Source organism: Natator depressus, chromosome 10 (assembly GCF_965152275.1).
Source record: "Natator depressus isolate rNatDep1 chromosome 10, rNatDep2.hap1, whole genome shotgun sequence".
NCBI lineage: Eukaryota > Metazoa > Chordata > Testudines > Cheloniidae > Natator > Natator depressus.
The window spans coordinates 55,853,069-55,867,121 of record NC_134243.1 but is presented as its reverse complement, the minus strand read 5'-3'; the positions used below and the strand labels follow the sequence as shown (position 1 = coordinate 55,867,121).

General features: G+C 39.1%; 1 protein-coding gene across 2 annotated transcripts in view; it reads right to left on the bottom strand.

Annotated features, from left to right (window-relative positions):
• The window catches only part of THSD4 (thrombospondin type 1 domain containing 4), a 600,975-nt gene that overhangs the window by 367,964 nt on the left and 218,958 nt on the right, over nt 1-14,053 (bottom strand). The window lies entirely within an intron of this gene.

The following is a 14,053-nucleotide window of genomic DNA, read 5'->3' as shown; positions in this document are numbered from 1 at the left end:
CAGAAAAATAGCCACTCTTTAGCACAAAAGACACAAATCTATTGGTTCCTTAATTTACTTCATTCCTGTGATGTATGATAGTGTTCATTCTACAATCCATGGAGACTCATGTTATTGATATTTACAGAGTTTTTAAAAGCACAAAGTGCTTTTCAAATATGTAAAAAACAAAACCCCCAAACCAAGCAGACAGGCAATATTTCCTGCTTTAAAGATTCGCATGTACACAAGTCACTTTGATAAGAAATCCCTAATGTGCAAGACAATTAAGTTAGGTAAAACTTGGCTCCCTCAATAATTTCAAATACAATGGGAAATGGCTCATGACTGAGACTGCATTGTTTAAAATTTCTCATCGCAAGAAGAGGTAAATTATTCTCAAGAGGGAAGGCACGAAATGAGAGACAGCTCATCTGCTATGTAAGTTACCATATCATATGCCAACTTTGTTTCAACACAGAAGGTGAAATCCTACTGTCACTGACGTCAATGGAGCCAGGATTTCACCCAGATAGTTTCACTCTACCATAAGCCTCATCCTGCAATCAAAGAAATCCATGGGAGTTTTGTAACTGACTTCAGGGGGAGCAGAACTGAGCTGTAAATGGGACAGGTGGGATATGGTAACTACAGTACCTGTAATAAACACTAGGTGACACTGCATACTAAGATAGGGAAATAGAATATAGTATCCTTGAAAGATCCCCTTCAAATACCCAATCGGGGCTTTGAAACAGTTAAAAATAGACAGGCTCGGAAGAATCTATCCCACACTAGCAGTTCAGTTTAGATTCAGATAGCAAATTGAGAATTCTAGATGTATCCAAGAAGTTTGCTTTTACTACAGTACCATATCCTACTGCATTAAAAGGCACCTGGTAAACTGTGACACATCTGATACAAGTCATCAACTGAAGAGGAAGGGTTTTTTTTTTGTTTTTTTAAACTTAAATTGTGTAAAGAGTACTTACAGAAAATCTCTAAAGTTATTTCCAGTCCCAGTATTACTTTAATGACACCTATTCTTTGTGGTATTTATCTTCATTGAAAAAAAAAATGAGTTAATATTAAGATTAGGGGCCATATCCTAAATTGGTGTAAATATGGCATTGCTTCATTGATGTCAGTGAAATTACACTGATTTGCACCAGCTGTGGATCTGGCCCATCTAGAACAGATTCCATTGGCTGTACAAGTGATTTATGCTTGTGAATTCTAACAGTGTAATTGGAGTTCTGTGTGCAACCCCCCTCGTTTCATCAGGCAGTACAAATATCGCCATGCAGGAAATGCCTGAAAGATTCAAAAGTGGCAAAAACCACCCCAAACCCTCTTTACCCAGTGCTAATGTCATACAGCCCGATTCTGAGAGATGCTGAGCATATGCAATTCCTGTCATAGTTTTCCAAAATGCCAGATTTATGAAAAATAGCAACCTCTTGATTAACTGTATTTAATTTCCTTTTGAGAATGGGTGTTGGGACCAAACAAACAAACAAGCTATCAAACAGTAGTTAAATGCTTCCCCCTCTTAAAATTTACTCAAAACTTTTTCTGAGCAGCACAGGTGTAGCGTTACAGTCATGAGCCACAGAAAAATGCTATGAACACTGAAGGCAAACTGCAGAAATTTCAGCACTGGGTAATGCGTTTGGATTATTTCATTCCTCCCCATTTTATTTTCTGTATTTCCACCAACCCCTCTGTGTGCATGAAAGCACACTGGTGCTGGAGGTCTATATATCTGGACCACTGGGTCAAATTTATGGTTTTTAAACTTTGGTATTTTATAGACGTTACCCAGATGCCTTATGAGTGATGAAAGCCTTTATACCTTATTTTAAATAAATAAAATACATTAAACAAAACTCTCAGTGCAAAAACTATAAAAATGTCGAACCTAAAAATATAGTTTATTCAAATATCTTAAGTATACAAGGAGGTTGAGTTGGCTTTCACCCAGCCCACTAAATGCAGAATTCAAATTTACTCTTTTCTCCAAAATTTCCATGCGGTATTACAAATAAAGCTAAACCCACACTGCCCAATTTCCCATAAACCTGGGAAGTTGTTTAATTAGGTTCACATAGACTTGCTCATTACTAATACTAAATCTGATTGTCAAGAGATGGTCTAGAATATAAAAGTTAAAAAACCAACAACAACAAAAAACCCATATAATCTCCACTACCAGTGTCACTACTCACCAGTACTAGCTACCCTCAGAAGGGGCACAAGAATGTAGCCAGGATGAATATTTCATGAATAGCTCCTTCAGTTACTTGCATAATGATGGAGGTGATATGCGCCATATCCAGCTGAGGAAAACTAAATGAGATTCTCTGTAGTTTCTATTAGCACCATTCTTTAATCGCATGGAAGATTCATTGTTCAGCAACATGAGAGGATAAACTGTTTGCCGTTACCCCAGCACCTCTCACACAGATTATATTAATATTCCAGCATTTATTGTGCTGCATGTAGCTGTGTAACTAATGCTTTTGTCTTCTATGTGCCATCCCTTTAAATTTCTAGGAGACTATTGGATACTAATAGCAGCTACTATTGTGTGTTTAGTTCAGTCCAAGATAGGAGATACACATACAATGCTGTCTCAAGGATACTTTACTTTTCTTCTTTCTTCGGTTTGGTTTTAGTTTCCCTTCATTTAAAATTAAAGTCATCCATACTGAAATTATAAGGTTGCTCTTTGTGCACAAAAAACATAACTGAATCATCATTATAATGAATACAACCTTTTAAGTGATAGGTCCTGCACCACTATTCCTCTTAGGGTGGAATCCTGAGATTCTCCCACTCACAGCACAGGTCCACTGGCTACAACACCCCTGTTCACCAACCATGAATCCTCAGATGGCTCAAATGGGTTTGGTTTGGGATTTGCAAGAGATATCCCTGTGGGAGCTGTGACCAGTAGGTAAATGCAACAATCTAGAGTAGCTTCTCCAAAACAAAGTATTATTTATTTATCCATAGAAACAAAGCATTCAGACAAAAAGAAAGCCACATACTCCTTACCTAAATCTTAGGTAGATCTAACTTATCACAGACACCCCTGTTTCTGGCATTGAAGGGTCAATCTTCAAGACCAGCAATCAATGCCTGCTTCTGTCTCTTCAGCTTTAGGGCTGAGGTTTTTAAACCCTCCAAAGTTCATTGTTTCACCTTCCCTGATTGGATTTTCCCTGGTCCCACTTTGGAGTTACCAGCCAGCCTGTTGATCAGAACATGGCAGGGGTAAAACATTGAAGAATCGACACTGTATTATTTGTTCATTACCAGCGCTTGGATTATCTGAAGCCATTGGCTTTGGTTCCTCCCAATGTGCAAAACCACCTAAAACTGAAGTCACATATCTGCAGAAAATTATCCTCTAGTTCTTGTTTAGCAAGCAAACAGATAACTATAAAGCAAGCAAACAGAGGATTGTATAATAGGCATAAATTATATTACAGCTACCCCTTTCCTAGATTCTTGATAATACACATGTAGGAATCACTTCCCAGTTAAATAGAAAGCCTTCTGCACAGCCATGCAAACTGGTAGAGAGCAGATGGGGGAAAGAAAATTAAGGAGGTAGAGTGTAGGTTACCAAATAAGATCATACGGATGATTTTTATAAAATTAAAGCAAACAGGGATTTCCCCACACACACCCTGAATTCCCCCCCCCCCCCAATTTTGTGAACTAGTTACTAGTTGCAGTGTTGTCTGTTTAATGACTGTTTGGAAATTTGAACTGAAATTGAAACATTAATACACACTTTAAAAGCATATACAGTGTATGATAAAATACGTGTATCTGAAAAAGTATAACAGATTTGAAAAGTATAAACATAGACTAGCTTCCGTATACAGCTGTTCTTTTTTATGACGATGTCAGTGCATTCATTTCGGTGATGTTGGCCAACCTAATAATTTCAAATTATGATTTGTAAGCAAAGTCTAAGTGAGCGCTCCCTGACAGCTAGTGATGAGCTAAGGGCTGGGGAAAAAAGGCTTCAGGACCAGATTGTATTTACATTCACACCTAATCTACCTAGGTATCCAGCAAACAGAGCTGCACTGCCCAAGTGATAGATTTTGGCTGGGGTTGGGTTACAAATCACTTGAATGCGGGGGAGGTAATGAAATGTTGTTGTTCTTATTGTAGGAGTAAAGGGCAGTAGAACTGTACTTAGCCTGTGCTAATTGAGAGCATCAAGAGAGGGGGTAGGGACAGGTGTTTTGCTTGATGGTCTGCCTGAGTCACAAGTACTGTTAGACCTGCCCATCTCCACTGTTTAAAGACAGAGCTGATTAGGCTCCATAGTCTTTTGTTTTGTTAAGTGACCACTACAGCTGAAATCGAGTCTAAGTGCTTAGACCTGCTGTGGGACAGTGTTTCTGTGGAAGAGACGGCCTTGTCTGCACTAGCAGCGAGGTTCCCGCACTGAGAGCTCAGCTGAAATCACTGAGAGCTGCGTGGAATCTCGAGAGACCAACCAGCAGAGGTCACAGTGGCAGGTGGCAGCAGAAGGTGACGGTGTAGGGCCATGGGCAACAGAGCGATGGAGTCAACGGTGGCACAACAAACACAGTGGCCAGAGCGAACAGTGAGCAGCTGGAGGAACGAGCAAGGTGCCTTCTTGCCCCCCACCTGGTAGGTGAACTCATGTGAAAGCACCTCTGAACTCTGAGTCTCCACTGACCAAGAACAACACTGGTGAGTGTTAATGAGGCTGTTAAGAATGCTGGAGACACAACAGAGTTCATGCGAACAAACAGGGCTGTGGCATCATACTCTCTATTTAAGCAAGAGACACCACACCCTACAAACTGGAGACCAATGTTAAGTGCATTGTCACTTGTTCATCCTGAAGTTGAACACTGGTTCTGAACAAGACCAGCAAATGCTCACTATATTTCTTCAAGAAACTCAGCTGACTGTCTAGAAGCATGTGGTGCAACAGTGAAAGACTCAACAGTTGAAAAAGTGAAGAACTCTCCACAAAAAAAATTTGCATACAGGGCTGATGAATGCACTGATGCAAAGGGGCATCAAGTATTTAGTCATTGTGTACTTATCTTGATGTCATTGGTAACATTGTGTTATCTTGATGTCAGTGGTAGGCCAGTAGATGCATTTCTAGATGTTCAAGTTATAGAAGACACATCTTAGAAGAGTTAAATGTTTGTCAATTGGACCGCAAACAGATGGCTGCTTGTGCATTTGATGGAGCTGCAAACTTCTCTAGAAGACATGGTGGAGTACAAGCTTTGCTCAGAGAAAAGTGTAATCCTAATCTCTTCTATACACACTGCAGAGGTCATCTACTCCAACTAGCACTAGTATGAGCTGCAGACTCTTCAAAAGACATTTTAAAAGCTATACATTTAATGTCTTCATTATATTCTTTTTTCTGCAAGAGTCCAAAAACTGAATAGCTTGGAAAATATAGAAGATATACGGGGACTGAAGTTCAAATTAGTCCAACCTGGGAAAACCCTCTGGCTTTCTCATGAGCAATCCTCGACTGTTGTCTTAAAATTACTCCAGCCATTATTACTGGCTTTGGAAAGTATCTACCAAGATGGGATGGATCTAAGTAGCGAGGCTGTGGATTACTTTTGCTACTATGTTCAGAGAAGACTGTTGCCATTCTCTCCCTTGTAAGTCTACTGTTGAAACCACTTGGGTCATTAAACAATACCATCCAGGCATCTGCTACAACAGTAGTAGACCTTTGTCCAGCAATAGAAGCTACATTTGGATCAATCAGAGAGCTATCCATTGAAAAAGTACTGGAAGAAGCAAAGACTTCAGTCCAGAAGTTGAGTAATGAAGGCATTTATATTGAATCCTTAAGTGAAGAGGACAAGAAGTGTTTGTTAAGACAACTGAAAAAGTACACAGACTTGATTCTTAAAAATCTACAAGAGCGACTTATAGATTCTACTCAACCTCTACGTAGCTTTTACAGATCTCTGTCCTATAAAACACCGATAGTTGAGTGGAGTGAGGCACTACCAGCAATGGGACTGCCATGTGCTCAGGACAGAATAGAGAATTTGAACACAGAGTGGAATATCATACGACGAATGAATCAAGATTTGACTTCAACTTCTTTTTTTATCATCATTAGTGGCTTGACCCAATCTTTGTGCTATGTTTCCTGGGATGAAAGAAGTAGGGATTCATCTCTTGTTACTCCCAGTCACAACAGCTACAGTTGAGCGTTCTTTTGCCTCATTGAACAGAATTTTGTATTCTGAAAGAAGTCGCCTTCTGCCTGATCATGTGAATGATCTAATGAGCATATCAACTGAAGGAATGGAAGTCCTGGACACATGAGAAGCCACCAAAGATGAACACATTGTATTCGAGAAGTTCATTAACAGAGTTGTGCAAAATTATAACAAGAAACCAAGAAGGATGAAGAGGTAGTGCTTCATAGAAGGCTTGAGTAGCCAACTTTAATTTTTGTGATGATTTTAAAATATGAGTTAAATCTAATTAAATGGTCATGAAACATTTTTCAGTTTTTGCTATAGTGCCATAGAAACACCCCTCCTCGGCCCTGACCCCCCACCCTTTAAATTTGAACACCCCCCCTAATTTCAATTCCTGGGGAAAACACTTGAAAGCAAATCTTCTCTTCTAAATGAAGCCATGAATCACTATCCGTATCTAATGCACGGCACAGGATTGAAACATGAATGCTTCCAGTTGGAACTTTGCTTGTAAATATGTTTTGGATGGCTGGAGAAAACAACTAGAACACGAGGAAGGGTGTGATGATTTCCCTTGCTAGCAAAGGGAAAGGCCATGAGATACAGTATGAACTGTTTATCCCCTGAAAACTTGGATTTGCAAACATTTGGCTTAATCACTGTAATCTCTTGCTTGTCAGCACCTGATAACAATGCATAAACATTTTGGAGGAACACACTGAGGTCAGGGGAGTTACTCCAGATTTATAATGGTGTAAGTAGGAGCAGAAGTTATCCTCAAATCTTTTCAGCTGGCTTAGTTAAACTTTAGAAACCTGTGAACCTTTTTTGTTTGACTTTGAAGGAGAAACATTTCTAATGGGAAAGAGTAAAGTAAAAAAGAAAGCTGTCAAAATTAAAGATCGGTTTCCAACTTCCTGGGTTTTATTTGTTTTTAAGTTCTTTCCTCTCTACCTCCATAATATCTTTCTTACAACTAAGGGCAAGTTTTTGAATAACTGCCTTTCAGTAACCTGTGGTTAAAGTGACTGACCTAATAAAAAAATGTAATTTAATACATTCCTCCTGCTGTCAACATAAGGGAAAAAAACTGCTCTAGTTACTCTCCCATCTTACTATAAGAAGTCAAGTTGCAATGGCTCATCTCAAGATAGAATGCAGTGAAACTTACCTCCATATTGCTGTTCATCTGACACAAAAGTCCGCTTGTATCTTGTGTTCGGGTTTTTGCTCACTAAAGTACAATTGCAAAGAGGCTAAGGGCCAGATTCTGCCACCATTATTCTTGTTGAGTAGTATCTTAGCCCGTTATTTCATGGTTAATGAGGTGGAAGAATCTAGTCCTAAATTAGTAACTATGTTGCACCAAGACTTTGGCGTGAATTATGCCCCAATATTAGTGAATATTAGGTTGCAAATGTTTCCACTTGATTCCAATGGGAGCCCCGTTCACCTATCCAAAGGCAGAATTTGGCCCACTGTGTGCCAGAACTACAAATGAAAAATGTTTTTTGCCACAGTTCCATAAAGAAGCTAATTACTCACTCTCTGAACGCCTTTCTAGTTAACTGGCTCAGTGTAGTTCTGAACTTGACAACCTGCATCCATTATCAAAACCCTGACATATACCATCCCACCCAAAGGGTGGTATGTACAGTCAAATACAGTCATGATCCCTAAGGAAAACATTTTTGGCCTCCATTCAGCTGTGCAGTTTTATTGGCAAGCTTTCTTTCTTTCAGCTCCATTCAGAAGCAGTTTCCTGCAATGCAACCAGCTTTTGTTTGAAGACAGAAGCTTTAATCTTGCACCGAAAATTTCCAGCTCCTCCGGGCACCAATGCTTGTTTGGTCACATCTGGAGTACCCATGACACGTAATGTAATAGCAAGGGTTTGTTCCCACCTATTCCTTCACTGCTATGTTATGCTATTCCTCCTGAAGGTCGAAACAACAGACTGGACTTCTACATAGATTACTTCCGTTGACGTGCACGAGCTGAAATTGTGGAAAAGCAGCATCACTTGCCCCATAACCTAGAAAGCACAGGAACAGATCTGTGCAGACACATCCCTAGAACTCCGACCAGAGGTATTCTATTTGCTTCCCAAGATCCATAAACCTGGAAATCCTGGACACCCCATCATCTCAGGCATTGGCACCCTGACAGCACGATTGTCTGGCTATGTGGACTCTCTCCTCAGACCCTATGCTAGCAGCATTCCCAGCTATCTTCGAGACACCACTGACTTCCTGAGGAAACTACAATCCATCAGTGATCTTCCAGAAAACACCATCCTGGCCACTATGGCTGTAGAAGCCCTCAACACCAACATTCCACACAAAGATGGACTACAAGCTATCAGGAACAGTATCCCCAATAATGTCACGGCAAACCCGGTGGCTGAACTTTGTGACTTTGTCCTCACCCACAACTATTTCACATTTGGGGACAATGTACACCTTCAAACCAGCGGCACTGCTATGGGTACCCGCATGGCCCCACAGTATGCCAACATGTTTATGGCTGACTTAGAACAACGCTTCCTCAGCTCTCGTCCCCTAATGTATTTGCGCTACACTGATGACATCTTCATCATCTGGACCCATGGAAAAGAAGCCCTTGAGGAATTCCACCATGATTTCAACAATTTCCATCCCACCATCAACCTCAGCCTGGACCAGTCCACACAAGCAGTCCATTTCCTGGACACTACTGTGCTAACAAGTAATAGTCACAAACACCACCCTATACTGGAAACCTACTGACTGCTATGCTTACCTACATGCCTCCAGCTTCCATCCAGGACACACCACACGATCCACTGTCTACAGGCAAGCTCTACGATACAACCGAATTTGCTCCAATCCCTCAGACAAGACAAAACACCTCCAAGATCTCTATCAAGCATTCTTAAAACTACAAAACCCACCTGCTGAAGTGAAAAAACAGATTGACAGAGCCAGAAGGGTACCCAGAAGTCACCTACTACAGGACAGGCCCAACAAAGAAAATAACAGAACGCCACTAGCTGTCACCATCAGCCCCCAACTAAAACCTCTCCAGCATATCAAAGATTTACAACCTATCCTGAAAAATGATCCCTCACTCTCAGAGATCTTGGGAGACAGGCCAGTCCTTGCTTACAGACAGCCCCCCAACCTGAAGCAAATACTCTCCAGCAACCACACAACAAAAACACTAATCCAGGAACCTATCCTTGCAACAAAGCCCAATGCCAACTCTGTCCACATATTTATTCAAGTGACACCATCATAGGACCTAATCACATCAGCCATGCTATCAGGGGCTCGTTCACCTACACATCTACCAATGTGATATACGCCATCATGCACCAGCAATGCCCCTCTGCCATGTACATTGACCAAACCGCTTTGTAAAGTGCAAAAGAATAAATAGACACAAACCTGACATCAGAAATCATAACATTCAAAAACTGGCAGGAGAACACTTCAACCTCTCTGGCCACCCAGTAAAAGATTTTAGGGTCACAATTTTGCAACAGAAAAGCTTCAAAAACAGACTCCAACGGGAAACTGCTGAGCTTGAATTAATATGCAAACTAGCTACCATTAACTTGGGTTTGAATGGAGGCTGGGAGTGGCTGGGTCATTACACATATTGAACCTATTTCCCTAAGTTAAGTATCCTCACACCTTCTTGTCAACTGTCTAAATAGGCCACCTTGATCACCACTACAAAAGTTTTTGTCTCCTGCTGATAATATCTCATCTTAATTAATTAGCCTCTTACAGTTTGTATGGCAACTTCCACCTTCTCTGTATGTGGGTGTGTATATATATCTTCTTACTATATGTTCCATTCTATGCATCCGATGAAGTTGGCTGTAGCCCACGAAAGCTTATGCTCTAATAAATTTGTTAGTCTCTAAGGTGCCACAAGTACTCCTGTTCTTTATGCCTAGGAATATTACACTAATACTAGACAAGCTTGACTTGTTTGCTTACTTGATGAGGAAAGGGCAAGATCCTACAAATGCTATTTTTAATGCATTGACCCAAGACATTTGTATGATTTCAGAGAAGAATCCCCCACAAACAAATGGAAAGTGACTACATAAATATTCCATGTGCTATAGACAGGTGAAGGAATTCAGATAACTTTAATAAAATTGTCTTAAACTCTTTGTGTAAAACCTGAACCAAAAACTTTTTTAACCTTATGCATCTTCATTTTCCCCATCCAGAACCACAGACAAGAAGTGCAAAAATACTACATGAAAAACTGTGCTTGCAGCATTTCTATCTTAACAAGGAGTGCCAGAAAGGTTGTATCAAAAGCCTGTTCTCATGAGAAGTCTTGCTCAGTTTTGCAGGTCCAAGTGATTAGGAGAGAGCAGGTGAAAACCCTGATTTTTTGAGGTTCGCTTATCACTACTGCAACTAGCAACAAAATCATTGGGATAAAAACAAGAACAAAAAAAATGAATCAAAGTAGAAAACTTCAAGCAGAGAAGAAATGAAAGTTATCCAATCTAATCTTTTAATTATTGAAATGGAGAATAATGAGATAATTGCACACCAAATTAAGCTAACTGATACAGGTGATCAATTATGACATGAGTTACGAACATCCCATAGTTACAGCAAAATTGCACAAAATTCTGTGTAAAGTACTGTGCAGTATACAGTAGTTTCATTGAAAATAATAGTAACTATAAACTACCCCATCATATAATAATTATGCAAACTCCTCATGTTACCGTGCTGGCTAAAGAAGGCTAAGAGCCAGTATTGAATTACTGACCTCACAGTGTTTGCAAAAGAAGGTACGAACAGATGAGGCTAAGAGATGCATTTACCAAAGCAGGAAGAAGAAATTCTGAAGGCAATCAGAATCATGTCAGAACAGGTGGTCAAGAAATTAAAGTACGGAGAAAACTCCAGGAGCAGACAGAATAATCCCAGAAGTCTGAAGAAAGTCACAGGAAAAAAAAAGAGAGGGATTTCATTAGTGAGTATAGTTAAACTAGGGATAATTTAAAATAGGTTCTCTTTTCTGAAACTTACATTTTCAGGATCAGTTTAATATTCAAAGAACCTGGTTAAAGTTTCTGGCTTGCTTGCTGAGGAGCCCACCTCCTCTGAATACAGTAAAAAGAGTGACCAAATTTCTAAATACTTATCCTCTTTCTGGTGCTTCTCTTATTTAGTACTTGGTGGGAAAGCTTTTCCATACAAGAACAGCATTTTGCACAATTTCAAAGGAGGAGAAGTCACATTTGTCCATTAATTAAATAGGTTTTAAATTTAATCTTTCTTCAAACCAAACAAGTTGTAGCCATATCTCCAAATGCACATGCAGACTGCAGAAAAGCATGCCCAATTTAAGCCAAATCCCCCAAATGCACATACAAACTGAGGCAAGGATGCATATACACAACATCACATATTGTGAGTATTAATCAAAAATTGAGTTCCTTCAATGGAAAGCACTATGGAAATGCAAATTGCTGTATCAACTTAATTGCTGTGTGCACACTAACTTGACAGGAGCTGTTAGAGTTTATCAAGCGTAAGTGTTTTTAAGTCACCTTAATGCACACACATGATAAACTAATCTATTGTGTCAACTTCTAAATACCTGCATGACAGATTCCCCCTCCCCCCCTTTTTTTTATCCTATAAGGTTACAGTTCTGATTTAAAACCACAAAGGAAGGATTCAACGTTAAGTAAAAACATTACCTTATTTGATTTAAGCTAGCAAGCAGAACATATTCTGCCCCTTTGATACACTAACACCACACACTAAATCTAGGAAAGAAGATGGTTTTTTTGTCCAAGTAGAAATGTTACACATTGCGGTGATTACAATTACACTACTGAATGCATTAGATTTATTAGCCCATAATAGGAAACCTTTCCTGAAGCTATACATTTGTGCATACACAATATCGATAATTTCAATGTTCATGTGCCAGATTGTCCCTATGAATCGAGTACATTAAATGTTTAAATAACCTACATTGTATCTGCAAACAATTGAGTCCCTTCTCCTGCCTATTTGGAGACACAATGCATGTCCTCAGCTCATCTTACCCTCTCACTCTACTCTGATGTGGAGAGAGCCAACACAGAGTATACAGGTGTAGAGTGCTTTTAGGGCCTTTAGCACCTACACAAGTGGGCAGAATTGGTTTCATTTAAGTTCTTTTGGGAATGATATGCTATACCAATTCGTTGAACATTACTGAAATAAGGAGCTTTAAAAATAAATACAGAGGTGACCAGCATAACAATAAAGTAACAAAGCATAAGACTCCCAGGTAGCATCCATTTCATATTTATACTATGGATTTGGAACACATATTAGATTTTTGACATCTCATCCGAAGGTTTGGAAATTAACAGACTGCATATAAACTTCATGATGGCAAAATTCTGAACAATTTTTCTCATTAGGCCCCTGAGAAGCCATCATTCCTTTTTACCCTAGACTTACAAATATAAACGCAACATCCTATATTTTGTATTTGCAGAAAGCATCAGGAAAACAGGGCTGCTGGTTCAATAAAAAGTCCGTATCTCAATTCCGCTATTGGCCACCAATCAGAATTGTAATTAAAAAAAATTCTGGCTCCTTATGAATCAGTTTTAGATCAAGGGATCTTTACTGATAAGCAACTTCACACATATCTATCATCTACAAAGAAAACTCAAATCTAAGACTGCTTGTACTGCTAAAAATACAAATACAGACATATGCATGGCATTGTCCAGATGTGTACAAGTAGAAGGAATCTAATAGAAAAGATTTCTAGTTTCTGAGATTTGTTCTGGCAAAGCAACAACTAAATTTTTCCTTTTTCATAAGTCACATTTCACCCACTTGTTAAAACTTCCCAATGTTTCTTCTGCCTACTGACACTGGAAACAATCAAACACTGAATGCCACTTACTTGCAATTATTAGATTTCATTTCTAAACCTCTTCCCATATACCAAAGACTTGGAAAATAAGCTCTCTTTTGCAAATTCAACAGATAAGAGCTTTTTACACATTTTTCTTATCTTATTGCATCAGAGGTTTTAAATAAACATAAACATCACATTTTGCATAAGAGTGCTATTATCTCACAGAAGCTGCAGGGCATTTACCCTTTATGATGAGAATCCAGATAGCTGATTGTGTAAAGTCAACACAGTACCTCATTTGGACCCTAAAGAAATGACTGTATATCCAATCGACAATTATTTGTGTTCTACCAACAGAACACTAGATCACCAATAAGGAGAATAACTTGCATCTCTTAACTGCACATAAGGGTTGATGGGAAAAATTACGGTGTTGCTGGTTAAATGACAAGTACTTTAACATTTAATTGAATAAAAGTGAACCACTAAGTCTTACCATCTGTTTCAGCTGAGAAAGAAGAGAGAGATCTACATTCCAAAGCTTAAGCGAAGTTGCTTTCTTACTTTTTATTTTTACTTCCATTGTTTTGCTTAATAAATTACTGGGGAGTTTAATTTGACATAGGGATAAACACCTCTTTCGCAAGAAGCTTAATATATGAAGAAGTTCACTGAAAGCCATCTTAATTCTGGTCAGAAACTTCCACACAACCTTTCAAAATTCTCTCAGTTGCTATTTTTACAGTTTTACATATAATTAAAGTATGATGAGGGCACGTATTTTTCATATCTATGAAAAATATAAGGTACATGTAAAGTTACCAAGACACCCAACTTTCACAAATCAGATTGCATCAATCATTATTGGAACTTACATAACACATAAGAGACACTCCAAGATGAATTGCTAAAATTCACACATT